Genomic DNA, 26,702 nt, shown 5'->3' with positions numbered 1-26,702 from the left:
TGGAACAATTCTGAAATTCTGCTGTCAAGAAAGTTGAGAGGTGAGGAATGTTCCTTCCAAGATCCACACTCTTGGATGCTCCCACATCGAGGAGATTGTCCTATTCCATTATCCTCCATTGCCACATCTGAAGTGTGGATTAGAGATGTTTCCTGGGTTGCCAATTTCTCATTATTTCTACTGCTAAAGCATTGGAAATTACATGTTATTTTAAATTATAAACATTTCATGTTTGGTTTTTTGTGCCTAGAATTATGGTTTCCCTAGAAGTTCTTTTTTTTTTTTTTTTTTAAATCTTTTTGGACTCTTTAATCTTTTTGTCATTTCTTTTTCTTTTCTTTTTTCTGTTTTCTTTTCTTTTCTTTTCTTTTTTTATTTTCTCAGTCAGGGGCCTTGACCCCAAGGCCTGGGTATAGTCCCTGAGCTCTTTCTGCTCTATCATGTTGAGCAATAACTCTGCTTCTGGGTTTTCTGGTAATTAATTGGAGATAAGAGCCTCCCAGATTTTCCTTTCTGGGCTGGCTTTGAACTTCTGTCCTCAGATCTGAGCCTCCAGAGTAGCGAGGATTACAGGTGTGAGCCGCCAGTACCTAGATCCTAGATATGTTGTTTATATCTGAAACTTTTCTTTTGTTACTCACCCTATTCCTAACCAGTCCCTCTCTTGACTTATTTACTTGTGCTTTGTGATCCAATTGAAAGAATTTCCCTTGTAGCAAATGTATGTGTTCTATAATATTTTAAAAGAACATATATCCCATGCAGCTTTATTTTTTCAATGAAGATAAAGATTAAGAACTATAACTACATTAATTTATCTTAATATTGGTAGTTGATAAGCAGTTGCCTTTTTAACCGTACCTAATTTATGATCTGCCTATTCCCTTTCTTCTTACTTTCAAACTCTTTTAAGTTTGAAATTCCCTTCTGAATTTCATGCCATATGCCATAAAAGAGAAAGAGAGTACTTGCACTGTAAAAATTATCTTTGGATAATGATGTTGTAATTCACTTTTGTGCACATCAGTTGTGCATTGTGAGTTGCTGTGGATCTTCTCATCTTCTTATTCCATGATTTGGCTTAAAACCAAAGCCACTCTCTGGGACATTATGTCACTGTAGCAATTGTCAAACAACTACCATGGATATACCAGTCAACTGAGTCTGCCTACCATAGTTTTACCAGCTGTTTTACCTGAGTTGATACTGTTCCCATGGCATCATTTGCTTAGTGACTTTGATCACCCCACCACCCACCAACTGAGTTTTAATCTTTGCTCAATTCAGAATTAGTCTTTCCTCCATTTCTCCATCCATTTTCTATGTAGGTTAGAACCAATTGCTACGGTAAACAACTGTATTCTTATTCCAGATGTAATCAAGTAGAAATTCTTTTTTAATATTATACATCCTCCAGGGATAACTTGAGTCTCTGGTTTAGATTTCCTTATTGTTGAACTTAGTCTCAATAAAATGTCACCTGCTAGTTTGCTTATGGAAGTAATGGGGAAACTGCTGCAGATTTCTTTTGGCTTCTGTGTGAACTGCTTTTAGCAGGATTTATGAGCATATTTTATGATCACACCTGATCTTAACGGAAATAGAAAAATCCCTCTTTACTATGTGTTTAGAAGAGGATCTAAACTATTTGCCAAAATGTCAGACAGAGTTCAGTTTTCAAATATAAGAAAATGAAAGCATTATAATCTATATCATCACATCATATAACCCCAGAGTAGAATATATAAATTTTATATTTTATACCTGACTTTCTTTAGTCTTCTATATTAGCAGGAAAATAAAATGTATTTGCAGTTAAGTGAACTTTGAGACATCTGTAACATTTTGTCTAAACTAAAGAGCTGAATGTCAATCATTCTGTATTAGTGACAAGTGTCATGTAAATTAGCAAAACATCTACATATTGACACCTCAACAACTGAATTTGTTACTCTGTGAATTATTGAACTATTTAGACTTGAAAAATGGAAAATATTTTTTCAGTTAACTAACATATATAATACTGTTTTTTCATAAAGCTTTATCATATACATCTGCTTATGTTTATATCATATATATATATATATATTACTAGGGAATTTAATCAAGAAACTCATATTTGAAAATCACTAGGGTAGTTGAGATTTTAAGTGTACATTGCTATGCCTGGATTGAATTCCAATAAGCTTATTTTTTCATTGGTTAGTTGATTGGCTGTTTTTTTTCTTTTAATACATTTTACTGTTATTGTAGAGGTGATGTACAGAGTGGTTACATTTACATAAACCAAGTAATGGGTACATTTCATTTTGAGTCATGTCAACTGTTCCCTTACTCTCTCACAGTTTTTCCCTCCTATCACCACCCACAAGTTTTGCAGTTCATTTACAATGTAGTATCTAGTGAGTAGTACCACTGCTGTTTTTATTCACACTTTTCCCCTCCATCCTACCCTCCAAAAGTGGCACTTCCAGTTTTTTCTGAGTAGATATTGGAGATAAGACTTTAATGGACTTTAATGCCAGATGGCTTCAAACTATGATTCTCAGATTTCAGCTTCCTGAGTAGCTAGGATTACAGGTGTGAGCCATTGGTGCCAGCTTTTAGGGTTTTGTTTGTTTGTTTTTCTTTTTTACTTTTTAAAAATTTTTGCCAGTTTTGTCTGGCCCTAGATCTATCCCTGAGCTTTTGTGCTTAAGGCTAATGCTCTAACACTTGAGCCACAGCTCCACTTCCAGCTTTAATTGGAGATAAGAGTCTCATGAGTTTTCCTGCTTACGCTGGCTTTGAACTTTGAACTCAGATTTTTGCCTTCTGAGTGGCTAGTATTAAAAAGAGTGAGCCACCAGTGCCCTGAATTAACACATTTTTTAATAGGGTTGGTATTTGGAGTTTAAGACATGGAATAGTGGAATTTTTATAAAAAGCCTCCCTATGACTCCAATACCAACAATATATATTAAGTTATTGTAATTATTTCCTCAACAGATATGCTGTGATTTATAAATACCTTTCAGCCAAGATAATTCTCAGTGGTTGGTTTCCATTGTTTTGTATTCTTTCATTGGTCAACTGCCTTCACTCTGATGAGTATCACCTTTGCCATTACTAAATATTATCTCATATTTAAATTAAATTTTTAACTATGTCAACCAGGTGTTTTATGTAGTGATAGAGGGCTTTTTGTCACATGTTTTCCACTTATTCCATTGTTCCCCCAGGCATTCTTGTGCCCAATTTAATGTCACCATTGTAAAAACCCAAGAGGAGTTTGGCATTTCTTTAGGGTAAAAAAAATGCCTTGCATTATTACACAAAAGTAGTTCAACACACTATAAATAGTAGACACATTACTTATCACAGTGTTGGTTGAGGGATGAGATAATAAAACATGGGAACAAATTCTGCTTATGTATTTGGGGTTCCTTAATTCATTTGGTCTTTCAAATTACACAGTAACTATGATAGCATCCATCCATTCTACAGGTATATTCTAAAAATTCTGTGAAACCAAAATAGCCTATAATTAACGCTGTAAATTTTGCTGTAGGTATTTTAATGTGTTTTTTAAATTTAGTTTTTATTTCTATGTTATTTGTATTTCTGTATTATTCTTTGTCCAGCAACCTTAATTAGAACATTTACAACAGCCTTGTAATACTTCTGACAATAATATCCTAGAATATACATCACAACAGATATATTGTTTTGTGCATTGTTTTGAATTTGTCATAAATTAATGCTTTCTCATTAAAGTTTATGTGTTTGTTCTATAACCTTCACAGTCTATACTTATTTAAACTCATAATTTTCTCAAATATTCAGTTTAATCTAGAGCAAATAATTCAAAGCATAATTTAGTCTCATAAAAGCAAGTGTTTTGTTTGTTTTGGCATAATGACGCAGACTATGATGAGAAAAAAAATGCCATATACTCAGATACTATTTTTACTTGCTACTCAATGATGAACTTTATAAAAGTACATACTATGGCTCTTCTACATTGCATGCATTTTATGCTATAATTTGTGTTCTTTTGGCAAAATATGTATTCATTTCAACTATTAGTCCCCATGGCAAAGGCTTTTAAGAGCCAGTGAAATAGTTGCTTTTATCATAAGCTTACAATGAGCATACACATTTTATTAAAGCCTTCTATTATAGAATGTAGAGTTATACTTCATATGCTATTTAATTTTGTACATGTACTTTTTAGGCAGTAATATCTTGCTGTCTAATAGCAAGCTGTTTTACTTAGCATTGGGAAAGAAATATATTTATTTTCAAATTTCATCATTCTGCAAAAACGCGCAAATGAATTCTGCCAAAAAATACAAGTGGATTCTTGTGAGTTTTTAATGTGTTTTCTATGAAGTATTTGTTATTTCATTGATAAATACAGACAGCAACAATAGAATCTACTTTAAAACATTGGAGACATGCATAGAAATAAGATAGACTACTAAGACTCAATGCTCAATTATGATTAATGCTAAATATGAATTATTTTGTAAGTGGTATTATATCTCTTAAAATACATATTTACATCATAAAGCAAAATAGTGTAGATTGTCAAATGAGCATGAAATATAGTGTAAAACTGCCATTCTCAGGGTTGGAAGTGTGACTCAGTTGGCAGAGTATCAAACAATAGTGAAAGAATCTAGTAAGGAGTTTAGGTCCTGATCTTGGCCCATAAGAAAAAGAGAAAACAACAACAACAACAACAACAACAACAACAACAACAACAACAAAATTCTGCTGTTCTCACTCTTAAGCAAAATAAATTCAAAACAAAAGTGGCCTTATAACAACTTTGGACTTAGGTGTGATCATCCACCTTCTTTTGCTAAGTGACATCAGAAACAGAGCTGATCCCTGAGGTAAGGAAGTTGTAAGGACCTGACACTACCCAAGTTTACATTCTCAACCAAAGCAAATGAAAGATAGTGAGCTTACGTTACCAAAGTAAGAGGATGGGTGTCTAGTTCCCAGCCATCTGTAGGTAGATTCATGACATGTATTGAAATGTAAGAGTGTTTTTCATTGTTTAAATGGAGAAATATTTGGTTTTGTTTATTTTGCAATTGCAGTCTCTACTGCCTGATATATGCAAAGAATAAGTTCTGTGTTTTCCTGTAGGTGGAGGAATCAATGTTTGACAATTATGATCATTTACCAATAAAAGTAGCATTATGAAATTTTAAGTTTGATTACTTCCTGTAAGTAATAATGGCAAGTTTTTAACCTGCCTTCCAGTTTTTATGAACCAATTGTTTGACTAAAAATATACTATACTATATAAAATTTCTCAGTTATAATGGATATTTCAAGCCTTACTTCATTTGTTCATTTTAAATTTTATTTATTTTGAGAGGCACAGGTGATTGAACTCAAAGCTTCCTGCTTAATTGACTAGCTTGCTCTGATAGTACTCTACCATGTTAGCTATGTTTCCAGCCTGATACTTTGTTGTTTTGTTTAGACATGAAATCTTATGGGCTTTTTCTCCTTGGGCTGGCTTTAAACCATAATTGTCTGGGCTTCAGATCTCTAAGTAGCTAGGATTATAAGAATGAGCCATTGGTGCCCAGGTTGAAAGTGTCACTTTGCACTAGTGCTATGTTTCAAGATTTTATAAACACACATAATTGTAGGATAGTCAGAAGACTTGTGGACAGTATTAAATCTGCTCCCAAATATCTTCCTTTGGCTTGAATGTCACTTTTTTTGTAATAGTAACATCTAAATAGCACACACCTAGCATCTGCCACACAGCTAAATGGCTTGTCACTGTGAGTCCCATTTAATTTTTGTTATCTTGCTAGCATGATCTTAACAGCCAGCTTTGAAGAAGAAATAACCCTCTATTGGCAAAAGTCAGTGCTACATTTAAAGAGTTGACAAAGTGTTAGTGGAAAGATCTTGAAGTTAATTGGCAGCAAAACAAATGTGTGGTGTTATGTCAGGTTGTCAGGGAGCTATGTGGTGTGAACTCTGAACAAGTGTCATCCTATAGAGGTTGGCCAAATTTGCTGCACAGGCTATGTAAGACAACACAGACAATAACAAGATAAATTCTCCCAAACACCACTGAAGTACAAAGTCATGCTTCAACTCAGAAAAGTGACAGGATTGAAGTGGCTGGCTTGTCAAACCTTCTATCAGTGGATCACAAAGCTGAGGAGGCTGAGTTTGACCTTCTCTAATTTTAACCACATTTTTATTTTTAAGAATATTTTATAAAATTCTTATGTATTTTCTACTTTCTGCCTCTCACAAAATTACAGCACTATTAGATACTTCTAATACCTGCTAGTCTTGATCTGTCTTTATGAAATCACAATAATGTATACTCCCTTGTCCACAGGCCCATTAGAGCTATGTGCATGCAACAATTTTCTTCTTCTTGCATACCTGTGTTTTTTTTAACAAGTTATTCCACAAAATTCCAAAAACAAACAACCACTCCTCTTGAGAGAATCTCAACTTGTGAGATGATTGCAAAGCTCAGAAGCTCAGGAGTTTTACAACTGGGAAAGTTGAGTTATCCTTCCCAATGCATGTATACAGCAGGCTACCCTTGAGCTCTACCTTTGACACTTCAGAAATCCAGGTTTTAGAAGCAATCTCTGACGTGTGTGGGAACATTTCTAATCATTTCAAGTAGAAAAGAGAAACTGTATCCTGGCTTAAAGACCTTCTGCTTAGGAGTGGTTTGTATTTCACTTCACATTTTGTTTCCAGAGGAAAGTTAGAATTCAAGAGGTAGGAAACACATTATCTTCCACAGGAAGCAGGACAGAAGAAGGAGACAAAGTCTTGGTGATCATTTATAAAATGTATCATACTTCCTATTAAAAATTATATTCACTAAAATCAACTCTTAAAAACAGACAATTGAATTTAATCAGATTAACTTATGAATTCATTAAGTACCCTTGTCAGATTTTCCCTATACATTCAAAAATCCCCTCCTGATAGAAAAACAGTTCAGTGTTAGAAAAATACTTTCGATTTTAGATCATTTCTCTTGTCCATCCAATATCGGATTCCATCTATATAATAATTCAGCAATGATAGACCAAGTTCATCTGCTTATCATTCTATTCATGCATTCTTGAATGTAAACAACTTTAATTTTTAAGGAATTGCTACATTTTTCCCTAAATGCCACCATAAATTGTTCTAAGTTTGTAAAGCAGTTATGCTTTGATCTCTGAAACTAGACATAATGAATCATAATCTTAGTTTATCTTTCATTGATTTTTAAAGATATTTTTAAGATATTGACATGCTAGCATACAACCTACTTTCTAACAAGCAAAACACTCCTCTTATTCCCCTTTCTTTCTATTATATGACTTTAGATTTCCTCATTAGGCCATCAGTCATTATTACTGGCTTTTTCTCACAATGTTTGCCTGTAGATGTTCCAAGTACAACTAATCACTGTACAAAATAACAAATTCAGTTTAGACCTTAATAGATTATGGAAAGACTTTTCTGATTGTGTAAGTCTCAATCATATCTCTCAGTGAGTAAAAATATATCCAGGTTTTCTAAATATAAATTTAGTTTGAATAATAGATTATTTTAAACAAACTAACAGATGAAAAAATGGTATCTATACTTCCAAGTATTTTAATAGTTTAATTTCAAAAACACATTTGTATTGTATAATATAGTGACTGACATAAAGACCCTTAAGTCTAGTATATATCACGAATGCAAATCTACATCCCATTGTGCTGTTTCTGGTGGGTTATTCTTTTATTTGTGATAAATGTTCACCAGTGTTTCTGTTTGAAATGTATTAAAATTTTTTAGTAAGAGATAAAATGTTAACATTCTCATAGCTTGATCTGTCTTTTTTTAACCTCCCAGTATCTTGCTCTCTTAAAAAATGCATACTGATATTTTGAAATTCTCAGATGAAATATAAGGTATTTACTATCAAGGAGATCTCCTAGGGGAAACTACATCTGTTCAACAATCTTTAAAACAATGCTTGAATTTCTCAGCATTTTTCAATTCTCAGCCAGCTTTGATGATAACATCCTAGGATGTAAAAAAAATCCTTCCCAGGAGGATGTAAGGCTGTGGAGCACTTAGTTAGCTACAGTTTGAAGAAATAGATTTCTTTCTAAAATACAAAATACATCAAGAATGCATGTCTTTTAAAAATGTTGTTTGTTCTCTTTTTATTCCAATTCTACCCTGTGTTTTTAAAGTGTCAAATACAGTTTTCTTTTTGCAAATAAATAAATAAAATAAAACATTGTTTATAGATATATGGTGCAATTAATGAATTACATAGTATGTAAGAGTACCTCAAGCTGGGCTGTGCTGGTTCATGTCTCATCCTAGCTACTCAGTAAGCTGAAATATAGGAATCAGTTTTTGAACTCAGCTATAACAGATAAATCCATGAGTCTCTCTTTTCCCATAACAAGTAAGAAGTCAGAGTGGATGTATGGTAAAGGGTCAGGCATCAGCCAAAGAACCAGAAAAAACAGGAAGCTCTTAGTTCAAGTCCCAGTCCTGGTACATAGAATTAATAAAAAGTACTACAGCCCTACCTTAAATGGAAGTTATAGCTTCAAAACACATCAAAGACTAGAAAAGTGTAATAAGACACTTGATGAGAATATAATTCATAAATGTTGCTCCTGCAATTCCATGGAAATCATTATGGTGCAGAATAGAAGGAATTGAAGTCAGAATGTCTGGAATTAATCCTGTTAGAAAATAAGTTGGGTTAGATACAGTGTCCTGCATCTGTAATGCAAACTACTTGGAAGGTAGAAAATTTTAATAAACGATCAAGGGTTGAGGTCAGCCAGACAAAATGTTAGCATGGCCCCAGGTCAAGAGACCAACCTAGACAATGGTAGAGAGTGCCCATTTGGGAGACCACAAGTGGGGTCCTAGCCTGGGGCCCTTTCCAGACAAAAGCATGATACATTCCCCAAAAATGAATAAAGGCTTGAGAGTATGGGAGAGCAGCTGCTTAGCAAGTTAGAGGACCTAGGTTCAAATCTCAGAAATAAATAATTATATAAATCAATGGCACTTTTGAAAGTTTCAGCTTCTCTCTGTTTACCACCACAATAACCTATGTACTCCAAGTATAGTGTATATGTTCATGATTCTTTAAAATAGTACTTTTCACTAGACAAATGACTCTCCTCTTGAATTAATAAATTTATCTATTGAAGGACTTCTAATTGATCCATCTGTATGATATTAAGGATTTTGGAATGACAATTGTGTTTCAGTGGATGCATCTAGTTTTCTGACTTGAAAGTAAATATTTTAAGAAATACTTAGAAAGAGATTCAACAGTTGTTACCCACTTGTCTACATTCATACACATATAATGAAGACTCATGCATATAATGAAGCAGAATCTTTAAAAGAAGAACTAAATTTGGATTAAAATTCATTGTTCATTTAGAACAGAATGGTAGCATACAATTAAAGTTTTCTTAAAGTCTACACATCTCCAAACACATACAAACAAATGAAAAATGATCAGTTCATGAGGACAAACACTTTGCTAAATACAGAAATAGTAATCAAGCCATGTGACACCTGTCATCCTATCTATTCAGGGAGATAAGATCTGAGGATTGTGGCTAGAAGCTAGCCTCTGCAGGAAAGTCTTTATGACTCTTAATTTTAATTAATGACCAGAAAAAAGAACAACAACAGAGGAAGAGCCTTTGGTTCATATAAGAGAGTGTTCGTCTTGAGTGTAAACACTCAGGGACACTGCCTAGGTTCTTCATTGAAGTCTCAGGACCAACATGATAAAATAAACAAACAAACAAGAAATAGTAACTAAAGTGACAGTTTTGATTAGGTTTATTATGATATCTTTTAAATTTCTCAGTATCAATATCCAGATATCTGCTTCCTTCTTATAATTCTGGCTATAGAAATTATTCTTCTGTTTATTCTTGAACACACAGGTATGTTTAATATTTTTAAAGATAAGTGAGCACTATAGTTCCAAGGGCTCCTCAAATACCATCTGAAATATCCATACAGTTACTAAATCCCCTAAGAATTGAACAAACTCTTTGGAATGGGGAAAACAAATGAATGGTTTGATTTATAGCACCCACGAGGTCTAACTATGTCTGCCACAACTGGTGACATACCTGACTAAAGATGGCAGGTTGCTAGCTGAAGGCACGGTGCCATTGGTAGGGGAATACAATTGTCATGGTCTTAGAGGAACAAAATTGAATGTTCAAGGAAGCATGACTGAAACTTGGAGTCGGTGCTAGGATAACGTATTAGTGATTGATTGATGGTGATGTCTCATGTAGAGGAACACAAGCTGTAACACTTATAAATCTTGGTTCTGAAAATAGAGTATGAGAGTTGCCAGCAAAAATATGAACACCTCTGTACATTTACATCAACAAGTTCATAGTTCTGACATCTTGGCAGTTCTCACGTTACCTCCTATGAATAGCTTGAGGACAACGTGATCTGCCAAATACAACATAATGATGTGTAAGTCAACATAAGTTTAAGATTACTTGGAGAGAAAAATCATTAAAAAGCAGAAATTGGTGCCCATTTTGGCAGCACATATACTAAAATTGGAATGATACAGAGAAGACTAGAATGGTTCCTGTGCAAAGATGACACACAAATTCATGAAGTATTCCATGTTAAAAAATAAAATAAATAGCAGAAATGGTTTTTGAATGAATTTTAATTCTGAAAACAAAAATGAAAATCAGAATAGTGCCTAAAGGAAAATATAGCATTCAGTAAAGATTATTTGGTTAAGAAGACATCATGCCTATTTTTATGTTAGATGAAAGAAAACAATGAAGGCAAGATTTGCTAATAGATTTTTGAATATGTGAAATTATCATCAAAGTACAAAATTGTATCATTTAAAAAATATTCAGAAAGGGAAAGGAAAAAAGTCACCTTATTGAACAAGGACTATATAAAGCTTGTGCCTACATTTCATAACAAAACTTAGATTTGTTAGAAATTAGATTTGTTTTCAATTAGAAAACATTGATTTTATTTTCTGCACATATTGCAAACTGTGTGAAATAAATGTAAATTCATTCAGAACTAGCAACATTAACATTGGAGGGCTTAATTACGTTATGTTGTGATTACATTATATGTGTGAACACATGAAATACTTTGTGTGTGTGTGTGTGTGTGTGTGTGTGTTTGTGTGTGAGTATGTGTGAGAATAGGGCTTAAGTTCAAAGCCTGGGCATTGTCCTTGAGGTTTTTGCTCAAGGCTAGGACTCTACCAATTGAGCCACAATTACATTTCCAGCTTCTTTGTGGTTAATTGTAGCTGCAAGTCTCATGGACTTTTCCTGCCTGGGCTGGCTTCAAACTGTGATCTTCAGAACTCAGCCTACTGAGTATCAGGTAGGATTACAAACATGAGCCACTTGCACCTGGTTTCATGCATGGAATATCATAACAACCATTTACTTTTAGGCTAACATGTAACACAATTACAGATTTTGTCTTTAAAGTTGAGTGCTAGTGGCTCAGGCCTATCATCTTAGGTAGGAAGCTGAGATATGAGGATCATGGTTCCAGCCTGGGAAGGAAAGTACATGAATTCTCATGTCTAATTAACCACCAAAATGCTAGAAGTGGAGCTCTGGCTTCAGTGGTAGCCTTGAGCCAAAGTTCAAGCCTCAAGACTTGTACCAAACATTAATTAATTAATTAAAGATTTTATCATTCAACTTCTTATTGAAGTCAATTGTGAAAAAGAAGCAGAAACCCTTTGTTTACCAAAAGTACCAAGTAACCTTGTAACCATAGTTCAACATATGGTTTTTCCCTAAAGAAGTGACTGGGAAGCTCTTTTGAATTATTTATGCTAACCATCTGTTCCTTGCTTATCATTTCTTCCAGCACAGACAAATCTCATGGCCTTCAGACTTTAGCTACAACTACTTCTCAATGAGCAGCTGTTTCCTTATCAAAAATCCATACTGAAGCTGTTTATCCTAAATTGGGGAATTTCATTATTATCTCTAGGGCTCTGGCAGAATTAATCTATTTAAACAGCTTTCTCCTTAAAAACAGGTGCTTAAGTGGCTTATCTAAATTCTATCATTTGGACGTTGAGAATCACAAGAAAAAGAACTTCACATTTTTCTCCCACAGAGATGGGGGGATATGTGTGTGTGTGTGTGTGTGTGTGTGTGTGTGTGTGTGTGTGTGTGTGTGTGTGTGTGTGTGTGTGTGTGTGTGTGTCTGTATGATTTCATTTTAATTACCTTTCTTTATAGAAACAATGCTTTTGTCCAGCCTATGACATTCTGCCCCCAATCCCCAATCAGATGGTGGTGAAGGGAAGGAATAAGAAAGTGCAAGAGAAAAGGAGAAAGAGAAAGAAAGAGAGAAAGGAGGGGAGAGAGCGAGAGAGAGCAAGAGAGAGAGAGAAAGAGAAAGTCAGAGCTCAATCGCAATCTAGATTATTGTGATGGAAACTAACATTTTTATTATAGTTTATTAAAATTTTTGATCATTGTGTTTCTAAGGCTGCTTTAATAAATTCTCAGAATTTTAGTGGCTTAAAACAACATAAATTTATTATTTCATACTTAACTGTGGCCAAAGATGTGAAACATTTTAGTAAGATAGCAATATTTTTGGATACTGTAGAGGAGGACATGCCCTTCCTCTTCCAGTTATGGAGACTCTGTACATGACCTGATCTATTATGAGGTCCTTAACCCCTGCCTCTGTAGGCATTTGTCTCCATCAGCAGTTTGCTCATACTCTTCCTTTACCTCTAGTCTTATAAGATTAGTTTAGGTAGCATTAAATTCTAGTGGGATAATTAAAGTTAATGATTCTTTGTAATCAAAGAGAAAATCATATCAGGCAATTTAAATAGGAAAAGAAGGTGTTCTGCAAATCTATTGCAAAAAAAGAGAGAAAGAGACCCACCTGAATTCTCTTTCCCAAAGGTAGTATTTGTCTAAGCACTGAAGTGTGTAAAATGAGAAAGTCCTGAAGAGGGCGATAGAAGAAGGTTGGTCAGTATTACTGGATGGTTGGTATTTAATAACTGGTTAATAGTAAATGCTGTAAGGAACATTTGAGCAAAATTTAGTCAAGCTATAGAGAATGCGTCTAGGTTAATGTTAAATTTCAAGTCTAAGTTAAGATCCAAAACTTAATTACATGGTTATGCATAATTTTTCTAATTAAGGTAATATTTATATGTTTCAGGGATTAGTAAACATATTTTAGTGTGGTGACCCATTTTTCTGTGTAAGAACATCAAAATACTCAATGAACCTAATGAAGACTGATAGTTGGGGGCTCTTAAAATCTCTTGGTAACTTCCATGTTTTGAAAGAATAAAAATTGTCGGACCATGAGTCAGTCATTTTATCTATCATTAAACTGAAGTAGAAAATTTTCTTGAGCTTCACACATAAAATCTTTTTTTCTAGAAAATTTTCTTGAGCTCACACATAAAGTCTTTTTTTCTCCTAAAGCATACTATTTCTCCATTTACTTTTATTATCATTTTATATCATATTCATTTCCTTCATTTTTACTCCCCAATTGATAGTTTTCTTTAAGAGAATCCATTAAGTCAAATTCTATGTCATTACTCATCACTTATTACTCAGTATACTCAAGACTTCCAGGAAGAATAAAATGATTTAAAATATTTAAATACTTGTAAAATAACGCACATTAACAAGGGTATTCTATCTTTTATTCACTCATTTTTGTTTATTGATAATATAGAAGTTATCTTTTTGAATGACATAAACTTATATAACTTATAAACTTATATAACAACAAATGAAAGTAGCATTTTGAAAATTAGAGCACAAGACAAATTTTAAAGAAGTAAATAATGTGCAATAAATATAGCAAAATATTTAGAATCATGTGACCTTTGGGAATTCAACTAAGTTAGAGCTTTCTCAAGCTGGAGCAAATCAGCTTTTTATTTTTAAAGCAGAATTTCTGAAATGAACATATATTGATATTATTTAATTTTCTGTTACTAGTTAACTATTTCTTATAGAAAATTGACTGCAAATTGTTTTTTGTCATTTTGTTTTCCTTAAATCAATGTTTCAAAGAGTCTTACAATACTTCAGCAAAATTAATCCTTATTGAAAATCTTCCTTTTGGAAGACTTTATTATGTTGAATCGAATCACAAATCTGCAAGAGCAACCCTTGGTGATGGAAATCCTTTTGTAAACTGGCATCAAATGACACAGAATTCATATTTGGTTCATAGTAGGTAGAAAAATTCTTTACATTTTCAGCTGAATTTTGATTAAGGATCAGAGTTTTAATATTACTCATTTAAGTATCAGTCTTTTTAGAGTTTGTTAGAGATTCAGTACACTAACCAATTAGACTGTTTTGAAAAGAGGGTGAAAATTGATTGATGCTAACACTATCATTTGAAATGGAAAGTGAAGGCTGTCAATTTGACTTATTTTTATTTTAAAACCACTTTACTATGTCTTTTAACACACCAAAGCTTATATTTTTCAGCAAAGAAACCAAATGCTTCATTGTATTCCAAATATGCATGTAAAGACCTTGTCAAAAGTTTTGATAGCAGGTTATATATATATATATATATATATATATATATATATATATATATACATATATATATATATATTTCTAGAACTCAGCTTAGATTGTATTTGCAGGCACAGGAAACATTAATAAATTAGGAAAAGTAAGTCAATTTGAGAAATAACAATTGTGTTTGATCCTAAAATTTAGTAAGTATTAAAGAGACTACTTTATCTTACATGTAATTAGATGATACAATGTGTCATGATACTAACCTTAAAAGCTCCACACTCTGCTTATCCCATTATAATCAGTACTTCCATTATATCAACTCTATGAAGTTGCCAATACCAATGATACCATGTCGGAAGTGGCACTGTGGTTCAAGCGGTAGAGTGCTCACCTTGAGCTGAAGAGCTGAGGGACAGTGCCCAAGCCCAGAGTTCAAGCCCCACGACCAACCAAAAAAAAAATTCCAAACCAATGATACCATGTGGTATTGTTATTTGGTTTCCTGCTTTATTTTATTTAATGTCCATCATGTTCATCTATGTCTTTACAAATATGATAACCATATCAGAGGATGACTATGTTAACTAACTAGATTCACTATTCCATGATGTATACAAGTGCTTTAGGCAGATGTTGAGCTCAATAAATATAGTTCATATAATTTTCTTTAACATTTGGATATAATTTATTTAAATATACCTACAATTCATTTTAGAATAGATTAATAAGATCAAAGCCAAATATTGTTAGGAAAAATAAATACCAGAAAAAAGTATGGAAAAATTGAGGAAATGGAAATATAGTTAATGTTCATGGATCAAAATAATTAATACTTTTCAAATGAATGAATGTATCATCCAAAGTGAGCCCTTAGAAAAACAAAGCAATGACATAGTTCTTCATTTGAAACAATAACAACAAGAAGCAATAGCCAAACAACAAAAATCCTACTAACCAAAAGTAACAGAGAAACCTGGAAGTATGACACGACCTGACTACAAAATTCACAATTGTATCGTAACCCCACAAAGACTATTCTGAGGTGCAAATAGATAATTAAAATACAGCAAAATGTAGAGAGCCTATTCATGACTCCATGTATATGCAGCCCAGTATTCTTAGACAAAAAATACTAACACACAGTGTATAAAAGATGATATCTTCCATAGTGGTCTTGAGAAAAATATACATGTACATGTGGATGAATGACATTAAAACAAAAACTAAAACAAATAATTTGAAATGGGTTAAAATCTCTAAGACTACAATTAAAAAGTAATACTCAGTGACATTGATCTGGACAGAAGCTTTTTGGCTAAAATCCCAAGATGCATACATTGAAAAAATGTAGAAAAATGGGATTCCATTTAATTAATTTTTTTGTGAAGTGAAATTATCTCGAAAATGAAAGAATAATCTCTAAATTGAAAATGATATTAGAGAAGTACATATATGTTAAGCAATTAATATCAAAAGCCATAAACAAATGAAACAGCAAGAAAGAAATAAAATGAGTACTTTAATAGTTATATCTAAAGAAGACAAAAGGCATAGAAGGTCACTAAGTACAATTAAGAGTACCCAATATCTCTAAATATCAGAACTGAGTAAAATGAAAGCATAATATCACCTCATATGTGTTTGAATGGCTTTTTTTTTTTATTTTTTTTTCTTTAAAAAAATTTTTTTATTATGAAGATACCGTACAGAGGAGTTACAATTACATGGGCAAGATAATGAGTACATTTCTTATCAAGCATTGTTGCTTCCTCCTTTGTTTCCCCTTCCTATCCCTTCCCATATCCCAACTCCCCACCCATATCCTCCCTTAACCTCCCCCCCCTCCCGCCCCAAAGTTGTAAAGTTCGTTTTTCAACATAACATCTTGTACATCTCATTGTTGCAATGGGTCCACCTGTATCCCTATTTAAACTATTTGTTTTTTCCTTTCCCCTCCACAAATTATACCAACATCAAATACAGTGAAAGCAGGGGTTATATTATGGGGGAGGGACATACAAAGCAACAGAGAAATCATCTTATACATATCTTAGAAACAATCACATGAAAGTAAATACTTATCTTAGAGTTCATTTCACCTAACAGCAACATATCTGACCTTTTCTGCTTGTCTCAGACATATACTAGTTATTACAAATAAGGGAAACCATGGGGCCTATGTTTCTTTGGGCCTGGCTTACTTCACTTAGTATAATTTTTTTCCAAGTCTTTCCATTTCCTAACAAATGGGGCAATGCCATTCTTTCTGATGGAGGCATAGAATCCATTGTGTGTATTTACCACATTTTCTTGAAATAAAATAAAATTAAAAAAAAAAAGAAATGCACATCAAAACAACATTGAGATACCACCTCATCCCAGTTAGAATGGCTATAATCAAGAACTCTAACAACAACAGATGCTGGAGGGGATGTGGACAGAAAGGAACCTTACTGCATTGTTGGTGGGAATGTAAACTTGTTCAACCACTTTGGAAAGCAGTATGGAGATTCCTCAAAAAGCTTCCCTATGACCCAGCAATCCCATGTTTGGGCATTTAGCCAAATGATCACAAACAAGACCATACTAAAGATCCCAGCACAACTATGTTTATTGCAGCATTATTTACCATAGCTAAGAGATGGAACCAACCCAGATGCCCCTCAGTAGCTGAATGGATCAAGAAAATGTGGTATATACACACAATGAATGGCTTTATTTTTTTAAAGTAAACAAATAATAAGAAAAGGGAGTATTGGTGAGGATAATTTTTGAACATAATAATTTCTTTAACAATAGAGATTTCTCCTAACATTAAAAAATTTGCCTTATAATTTATACCAATCCCATTATTAGGTATGGACAAAAATTCGAATGTATTTCAAAGACACTAAATTCTCACTCTTATTCCAGCATAATTAATAGTAATGAAGACACAGAAGCAATACAAATGTCCAGGAGAACATGGATACATGGATGGATAACATGAATTAATGTTTATGTGCTAAGAAAATCATGTTCAACCACAAAAGTACTTTTAGTATTAGTAAAAAATATGAACCTAGAGGAGAGTGTGGCAACTGAAATAAACCAAATTGAAAGAATATGTTGTGTCCTCTTACTTACTGAATCCCCCAAAAGTTGATCTGATAGACATAAAGGAAAATAAAGATAGCTCTAATGTGTGGTGGTTTTGGAACAGTGAGTTGGGAAGATGGACAAAAGTCAAGTTAAGGACATAAAATTTCAATTACACAGGAAAAACACATTTAAAAGATCCATTACCAAATATTGTCACCTAAGTTGATATTTGATTTTTGAAGAATGCTAGGAGAATATTCTTACTACAAAATTTAAAAGCTATGAAAGGCAAATGATGCATAAATTATTTATCTCTATTTAGTAAATATATAATCCAATTCAAGTCATCTTGTTTATACAAAGTATACATATACCATTTTATCTATCAACCTTATAATAAAATATGTGAGAAATGAATAACTAAAAAATAAAAGTAGACAAATGTTTCAAAAAGTATTTGACCTAAGAATGCTGAAACATTTCTCTTTAGATTATCACTGAGACTCCACTTTGGGTTCATTATTGAATACTAGATAATTATCAGCAATAGAGTAAGATTTATTTGTGATATGATGTATATAGGGATTTTATTTCAAAAATTTAAAGCACTGATTCCTTCATATAATATATTCATAAAAGGTTACACGTTTTTTTTTTAATTTAATTTTATTTTATTTGAGAACATACTGTACAGAGGTGCTACAATTACATGGACAGGATAATGCATACATTTCTTACCAAGCATTGCAGCCTCCTCCTTTGTTTACCCTTCACCTCCCTTCCCCGCCTCCCCCCTCCCCCCACCCAATTATACCCCCCTCCCCCCACCCAATTATGCCCCCCTCCCCCCCCCCCACACCGACATTGTAAAGCTGGTTTTGACATGACATTTTGTACTTCTCATTGTTGCAACAGGTCTACCTGAATCCTTAAACGACTTGTTTGTCCCCATCTACTCCACATGTTATACTGACATCAAATATAGTGAAAGCGGGGGTTACACTGTGGGGGAGGGACATACAAAGCAACAAAGAAATAATCTTATAAATGCGTTAGAAACACATGCATGAAAGAAATGAAAACATTAAAATACATATTTAAGGGTTCATTTTCCTAACATCACATTATCTGACCTTTTCCGCTTGACTCATACCTATACTAGATATTGCAAATAAGGGAAACCATGGGACCTATGCTTCTTTGGGCCTGGCTCACTTCACTTAATATAATTTTTTCCAAACCTTTCCATTTCCTAACAAATGGGGAAATCTCATTCTTTCTGATGGAGGCATAGAATTCCATTGTGTATATATACCACATTTTCTTGATCCATTCATCTACTGAGGGGCATCTGGGTTGGTTCCATATCTTAGCTATGGTAAATAATGCTGCAATAGACATAGTTGTGCTGGTAGCTTTAGTGTGGTCTTGTTTGTAAACATTTGGGTAAATGCCCAAAAGTGGGATTGCTGGATCATAGGGGAGATCTATGTGAAGTCTTTTGAGGAACCTCCATACTGCTTTCCAAAGTGGTTGAACAAGTTTACATTCCCACCAACAATGAAGTAAGGTTCCTTTCTGTCCACATCCCCTCCAGCATCTGTTGTTGTTAGAGTTCTTGATTTTTGCTGTTCTAACTGGAGTGAGGTGATATCTCAATGTTGTTTTGATTTGCATTTCTTTTATGGCTAGGGATGTTGAACATTTCTTCATGTGTCTATTGGCCATCCTTCTTTCTTCTTCAGAGAAGCTTCTCTTTAAGTCTTTCGCCCATTTATTTATTGGGCAGTTGTTTCTTTGAGGATTTGTTGTTGGGTGGTTTAATTTTTTGAGTTCCAAGTATATTTTAGATATGAGACCCTTGTCCGTTGTATGGCTAGTAAAGATCTTCTCCCAATCCGTAGGCTTTCTATTGATCTTGCCAGCTATGTCATTTGCCCTGCAGAAGCTCTGCAATCTTATGCAATCCCATTTGTCCAACCTTTCTTTGATTTGTTGTGCTTCCGGGTCTCTATTCAGAAAATTTCGGCCTGAGCCAAGGAGACCTAGGGTTTCTCCTATTCCATCCTGTAATGTTTTCAGAGTGTCTGCTTTGACTCCAAGGTCTTTGATCCATTTGGAGTTGATTCTGGTGCAGGGTGATATATAAGGATCTAGCTTTAGTTTTCTACATGTAGTTAACCAATTTTGCCAGCACCATTTACTGAAGAGGCTGTCTTTCTTCCATTCTATTGTTTTAGCTTCCTTATCGAAGATTAGATGGCTATAGGTCTGTAGGTTCATTTCTGGGTTTTCAATTCTATTCCATTGGTCCTGAGGTCTGTTCTTATGCCAATACCAAGCTGTTTTGATTACTATGGCTTTATAGTTGAGTTTGAAATTTGGTATTGATATTCCTCCAGCAGTGTTCTTTCCGTTGAGGAGCGTTTTTGCTATTCGGGGTCTTTTATTGTTCCATATGAATTTTTGGATTGCCTCTTCTATTTAAAAGGTTACACTTTTTATCATTCCCCTTTCTCAAAAATCACTTCCAAGTTAAAATATATTGTAGAGCTAATGTAATACAAAATTCTGCCTATACATTTTTATTAATAAAATCAGGTTTCATCAATTATTATATTTTTGGAAATGTAAGATGGCAGGAATGGTAAAAATAATGATTTGTGTTTTTAAGCGTGTTCAAAATGAGCAGACAGTACAAAAGTACACAAAAGCAACATTTCTGGTTACTGATTCTGGCCCATGGCTTCCACATTCATCATTCTCTTGTATTACTTTTATCATAGCATTTATTTAAACTCACAGTCTATTTGTTTTCTGGGTCCAGAACAATAGTATATGTTCTACAAATGTATTTGTCATCATCTTATTTTAAAATGCCTTTAAAGTCTCATTGTACAGATATATGTTATATCATCAGATGTGCTTTTACAACTCCATTAAAAATTCCTTTTTTAAATATTATAATCCAACAAGTATAATTAAAGAAATTTAATATTATCAGAACAAATGTAGGAAACACTGGTTTAGAAATTTAATATTATCAGAACAAATGTAGGAAACACTGGTTTACAGAACATTTCTAAAAAATGTGTATTTTAATAATCTCTCTACGAAATCTTAGAATCAAGTGGGTATTTTGTACAAGTTCAACTTTCTATTTACTTGCTATATACATATATAATTATGCATCATCTAAATTCTTAAATATGGATTTTGATAATTTATGAAAACACTGGTGCTTTTTAGTTTTTTTTTTTGACAATGGTCAGGTTGATATGTATGAAGTGATATCTCACTCACATATTTTTGTTTGGTACTGATGGCTTGTGCCTAACATCCTATGTAAGGGCTAGATCATGGAATAGTATGTCAGATACAACCCAAGCAGACAAAGCCATTAACTAGCAAAAAACTAGAAATTGAGTCATAGTTCAAGCAATAGAGCACCAGCTGTCAGTGAAAAAGTCTGTAGAAGCCATGAAGTTGAGCTGAAGGCACCAGAACTAATTTTATTATTATTTTCTTTTATTTCATTTAATTAAGACCAGGATTCAGTCTCAGTATCTGATGCTTGTTTTTGCTTATTCGCTGGCACTCTACTACCAGAGCTAAACCTCCAACCCTATTCAGCATTTTAATCACACTGCTTGATCATTTGCATAACTTTTATAAAAATAAAAAAGTCTCAATGTTTAGCTTATTTTCAACAAGGGTATTAGCTTTATAGACATTGAATTATGTAAGTTTCTACTATAATGCAGAAATTAGCTCTTCATTACATGAATGGCTTCCAAAACTCTTTCTCCCATTCCATAAATTGTCTTTCTGCCATATTTTGCCAATCCATAACTCTCATATCCATATTCTTTTGAACATGCTTTTGTTTGACAACGTTTTTGTTTGTTTCATATCGTACTGGTTAAAATGACAATTATCATTGCTATTTTTGTCACATCTATAAGAATTTACAATACTTACTAATATTTTCTTCCTGTGGTTTTACCTTGGAATCATATGGTTTAATGTCCTATCGTTATGTCCTTGCTAAATTTTGAGTTGAGTTTTGCCCATGGTCTGAACTAAGGGTCTGGAGTATTTTGCATATGCATATACAGTTTTCCCAATAATGCAGGTTGAATAAATAAATCATTTTCTCCTTTTTCTCCTATATGTTCTTTTTATTTATTTATTTATTTTTCTCAGTCTTAGGCCTTGAACTCTGGCTGGGCACACACAGTCCCTGAGCTCTTCAGTTCAAGGCTAGTGTTCTACCACTTGAGCCACAGTGCCACTTCCTCCTTATATTTTCTTGACAAGCCTTCAGCAGACTTATTGTAGGCATATTTCACTGATTTCTGGACCTCTCTTCAGTTTCATAGCGTTATGTATTGACAAAGATGAGAAGAAGTTGGAACTTTCTCAAAATGTTAATGAAAGTGCAAAATGATGCAATTGGTGCATAAAGCAGTGTGACAGTTCTGAAAAATAATAGAGTGAATCTTCCGTAGAATGCACCAATCTTACTTCTGGTTGCTTATACAAAAGAACTGAAATTAGAATCTTGAGGAGATATTATCATTCTTGTGTTTGTTACAGTTCTTTCACAAGTGAAAGTGAGTGCAGATGATCTAAATTTCCACCATTAGATATAAGGATAAAGACAATACTTTCTATAGATACAATGGGATACCCATCACGAATCATCATACTTCCTTTGATATAATTTGTATAATATATTCAAGATTACACTAAATAGATGAAAAATGAGACTTGAGTGTGTTTTAGTGGGGTCAGAAGCACAGATTGAAGTCAGTAAAAAGCATGAAGCTGAGATTGTATGTGTGCTGTGAAAGTTCTAAAGCTTGATTGCCTTATTAATTAATTTGTATCCCTGTAATATGAGCACATAGAACTGTACACATAAAATTTACTTACATACATTTTCTCATTGTGATATTGACATACATTTTAATGTAAAACATATTCATTACTTAAACTTGGTGAGAGGCACAAAAGATTTTCTGTACACTATTTTTGTAGTTTCCTGGAGATTTTTATTATTTTTATATAAAATGCTAAACAATGGGGCTGTGAATGTGGCTTAGTGGTAGAGTGCTTGCCTAGCATGCATGAAACCATGGGTTCGATTCCTCAGTACCACATACACAGAAAGAGCCAGAAGTGGCACTGGGCTCAAGTGTCAGAGTGCTAGTCTTGAGCAAAAAGAAGCTCAGGGAAAGTTCTCAGGACCTGAGTTCAAGTTCCAGAACTAGCAAAAAAAAATGCTAAACAAAAGCAACTTAGCACTAATAAAAATACATTAAATAAAGTTTATATAATAATTAAATCATGTAGCGAATCCCAACTTTTGAAGTACTTATAAAATCAAATGGAGTTAGATATTTTCAGTAATTTTGAATAGCTAATTATAAATTATATTACTCTATAAGTTATATTACTGTATTCATTTATCTAAACCTCACAGTTGCTCTCAGGTGATAGCTTGTTATTACTTGTGAGAATATATAATCATGCTAGATTTATTGACTTTCCTGTAAAAAGTTTGAACGACCTAAAATGATCCATCATGAGGATTAGGTCTATAAGATTTTGTTTTTCTCCTAAATGTAGGAACTACTTGTTCTAATCTAAAGGGATATTAAAACTTGTTTTATCATCCTGAGAGAGAAGGCTAAATCATTACAAATGGCACCTTGCTTAAACCCCAAAGCACCAGAAGGAAAGTGACTGTACATACAGGTGTATATAGTTCAAGGATTGATGAATATTCTGAGTGAGAACATAGAGTAGACCATGAATATGTAATGTGCAACAAAAGATACATGATATAAACTGGTTCCTAGAGATATATTATTCATGTACCAAATTAGAATTCAGGGTAGTTAGAATTCAGTTTAATTTCTCAGATGACATATAAGTTTAAGGCAAAAAAAACTACCTCTTTCATCTTTGTAGGGATATTATATTTTTTCTTGGCTCCTGAACAGTTGAATATTAGATACTGAGTACCCCAGACCATCAATTAATTAATTAATCAGTTAATTAAACTTTCAACTCCTAGCAGCTCTGTATGTCACCTCATAGATGAGGACCAAGGCAAAGGGTAATGAAACACCATTTACCATGAAGTATTTATAAGACGTCCATTACTGGGGCTGGAAGGTGGCTCAGTGGTAGAGTGCTTGCCTTGCATGCATGAAGCCCTGGGTTCTATTCCTCAGTACCACATAAGCAGAAGAAGTCAGAAGTGGCATTGTGGCTCAAGTGATAGAGCACTCCTTTGAGCTGAAGAGCTCAGGAACAGCACCCAGACCCAGAGTTCAAGCCCCACGACCAACCAACCAACCAACAAACAAACAAAAGATGTCCATTACTGAACCAGAATACCCCTTGTACTCATTCAAGATAGAAACCTATATTGATGAATGTTATGAATCTAGGATCATTCCCATTTACATAAGGTTGTCTGAGGAGGAGAGACTTTCAGATAAGATAAATAACCTTGCCAAAGGTCAAATGATTTTTTAAGGCTTTGCAGAAACTGAAGCTGCAAAGTACTGGCTACAGAGTATATTCACTTAGCCACCATCCTGTAATGGGGAAGGGAAGACATAAATTTAACAAGGTCATAAACTGATGTCAAACAGCAAAGTGCCTGACCTTCTACCATCAAAAATATTTTCCCGGGAAGTTAATTCACTTTACATGCAAAGCACATTTTATCCGTCTTCATTGAGATTTTCCTTGGAGGAATTTTTAAATTAAAAAAATTGAAGTGAAGCATTTTTAATAATTTAAAATAATGAAATAGAGCATTAATAATCATTGTCTGTTCTCAGTGATAGGGACTATGTTGACAAAAAAATGACTGGATTCTTCTAGCTATTGGAAGAGATCTGGGAGTATCACGTTTAAGATTACAAATAGTCTCTTGAGTTTCTCAATATAATTATGTTTTCTTCATTATTTTGCAAGAGTGTTAATTGCCTACTAGCAATTAACTTCCTGTGTGACTGTTAAGAAATGTAATCAATAGTAAGAGCAGAGGGACCAGCCTGTCATAGTTTCTGTGACCAATATCCCTTGCTCACCTATGGCAAGGTGTTTCTGTTTTAATAAAATGAACAGGTGCAAATGTAGGAGATTTCCTCGGAAAGCCACCAGCTAAATCAGTTCATCTCATGGCTCTGAAATTAAAATGTAGCCAATGAGAACTTGGAAATATAATTGCCTCATTTTGAAACTTAAATACATTATAGGCCTCCTGCTAGCACTGCACCTGGCAAATCTACTTATTAAAGTTATGAAGGGAAGAGTTTGCTGAGACATTTTAAATATTATGCTGACATTGTAATAAAAGAAAGGAGAATGGTAGGCATGATCTAATTCTACTGATGTCAGTTTAGTATATACTATTCTTCCTGCAGAGCTGATAATCAAATTTTCCTCGTGGAAATATTTCAAATAATTTTGTACAAAATAAAACTCACTGGATTTAAATATATTACCTCACCAGCAGTTCCTCCATTTCTCTTGACGTTTTTACTGTGCAATTTTTCTTTATCATTAGACTCACCCAAATTCAGATTGTTTTGGTAAGTGTATCTTATTTTTCAACTCCATAATAGTTTCCTGTACACTTATACATGCTTATGGAAGTAATGGGTAGAATCATTAAGAAAGATGAAATCCAATCTCTGTCACTGTACTGGCTAAACCATCACTTTTGTTCTGAAATACAATTAATCTTCATCAGCAAGCAACCATGAAACAGAACCAGTATTCAGAATTTTCACATCAATGTTTTATACAAATGATTTAGCTAGCTTTCCTCAGTCTTTCTCAGATGTCTTGAGTGAACAAAAAATACTGGAGTTTCAATAAACTAAAAAGGTTCACATGCAAATTGGTGTCTTAATGCTCTAGAATATGTGGCAGGAGTGAATAAATTTCCTTAAATTACAGATGATTATAGTAACAGAAACAAAACAAGAACATTGTAGTAATATTCTGAAATAAAAATTAGCATATACAGAATGTGGAATTTTTAAAAATAAGTGTAGTGTTTGTGGTACATGATTTTCAACATTTTAGGTCCACAGGACTGTATTTGAATTCATTGTGGAAACTGCATTATAGAATATAAAGTATTTTAGCCTTTATAAAGATACTATATGTTCTATATACGTTACATATATGCTATATATATAACATACATTATATATTATGTTATATATAATGTTCAAACTTATCTAAGAGTGCTGTGTATTGCATCAGTAAATATTCATATCCAAATGCTTAGATTATAAAACAGCCTACTTGGATCTCAAATTAATTGCAATTTCTTATTTAGCACATTTCAGACATTACTATAATACCCCCTAGGATCATCCACTTTATTACCAATATTTGTTTGTTTTCAGTCACTTTTCCTCTTAAAATTATGCATCAGTTTTCATTGTTTTTAACAACAAACCACATGGATTTAGTGGTCTCTCAGTTTATCATCACTATCTACTATGTACAGCTATAATAAATGAATGAATTAAATATGGACTTGGACATAAGAGTCAATTGGAACAAGAGTGACAAACGACATCAATTCATCTTACAACTTAGTGATGTTTCCATCTGTTATTATTTGCAAGAAGGGCAATTTTCTCTTGGCTTAAGTTGGTGTCTAGTGCCTGTGTTTGGGCATGTGTTGAAAAAGCATGTCAGCTTTTTTGGGACTTGAAAAGGATCAAGGTCTGCAATATCCAATCCTCCAGAGTTAAAAGAACTAACCAGTTATTGACCCTCAATTGGAACAATAGTGACAAACGACATCAACTCATCTTACAACTTAGTGATGTTGCCATCTGTTATTATTTTCAAGAAGGGGCAATTTTCTCTTGGCTTAAGTTGGTGTCTAAGTGCCTGTATTTGGGCTTGTGTTGAAAAAGCATGTCAGCTTTCTTGGGACTTGAAAAGGATCAAGGTCTACAACATCCAGGC

The 26,702-nt window shown here is 33.5% G+C and overlaps 1 protein-coding gene and 1 non-coding gene across 8 annotated transcripts in view; both read left to right on the top strand.

Annotated features, from left to right (window-relative positions):
- Positions 1–26,702, top strand: part of Brinp3 (BMP/retinoic acid inducible neural specific 3) — a 407,230-nt gene that overhangs the window by 285,235 nt on the left and 95,293 nt on the right. The window lies entirely within an intron of this gene.
- On the top strand, positions 10,590–10,696 carry LOC138835864 (U6 spliceosomal RNA). The gene has a single exon (XR_011374754.1). It is a non-coding gene; the product is annotated as a U6 spliceosomal RNA (small nuclear RNA).

Source organism: Dipodomys merriami, unplaced genomic scaffold (genome assembly GCF_024711535.1).
Source record: "Dipodomys merriami isolate MVZ:Mamm:240054 unplaced genomic scaffold, mDipMer1.0.p SCAF_24, whole genome shotgun sequence".
In the NCBI taxonomy this organism is placed as follows: domain Eukaryota; kingdom Metazoa; phylum Chordata; class Mammalia; order Rodentia; family Heteromyidae; genus Dipodomys; species Dipodomys merriami.
Note: the sequence above shows the minus strand (reverse complement) of the source record. Positions and strands in the feature narration are given on the sequence as shown.